The sequence below is a fragment of the Formica exsecta genome, unplaced genomic scaffold (assembly GCF_003651465.1).
Source record: "Formica exsecta isolate Colony F162 unplaced genomic scaffold, ASM365146v1 C16309998, whole genome shotgun sequence".
Classification (NCBI taxonomy): domain Eukaryota; kingdom Metazoa; phylum Arthropoda; class Insecta; order Hymenoptera; family Formicidae; genus Formica; species Formica exsecta.
Window position 1 is genome coordinate 1 of NW_021846039.1, and position 624 is coordinate 624.

A 624-nucleotide genomic window follows, 5' to 3' on the forward strand; every position below is an offset into this window, starting at 1 on the left:
TTAACTAAATTTCACAGCTTTTTAGCATGTGTGCAGTCTTGATTCGTTTATAAAATTTGTCCATATTTTATTGAATATCTAAGAATTACTTAGAACCTTTCTTCTTCAAGACTATGCTTGAAGAACAATGAGTACAGGCACAGACTCGCCGTCGATCTCATGTACTCCATGAGGCCCACGATGCCGTCAATGTCCATTGAAACACTGGTGAAAAATTGCAACTCCTTGAAACGACCTAGAATATCTTTCATAACTTTGTTCATGTTGGTTTTAAAAACTTCTACTTGATCAGGTGATCCCTCTTCTAGCCTTGCTACTAGCTTCTTCGTTTAGTCCTTGAGATACAAGGTGTAAGATTTCTTATCTCCAAAGACAAATGTTTCTTGAAGTCGGTGATTCAATACAATATCAACACCAGACTCTATCATCTCATCGGTGCTTTCATCGGCCTCCTCCGCAGAGGGATTAAAACCAGCAATATTAACTTCACCTGATTTACGAGAGATCAATTTGCCATATACTTCATACAGCACATCACCCACTAGCTTGATTTTATAAGTGTCGGAGAACATTTCATCTCCGGTGAAAAGATCCTTGTAAATCCTCATTGTGGAAGATGGAGAA

At 38.3% G+C, this 624-nt stretch overlaps 1 pseudogene; it reads right to left on the bottom strand.

Annotated features, from left to right (window-relative positions):
• Positions 1 to 6: 6 nt before the first annotated feature.
• Positions 7 to 618, bottom strand: LOC115232982 (annotated as a pseudogene).
• Between the last annotated feature and the right edge of the window lie 6 nt (positions 619 to 624).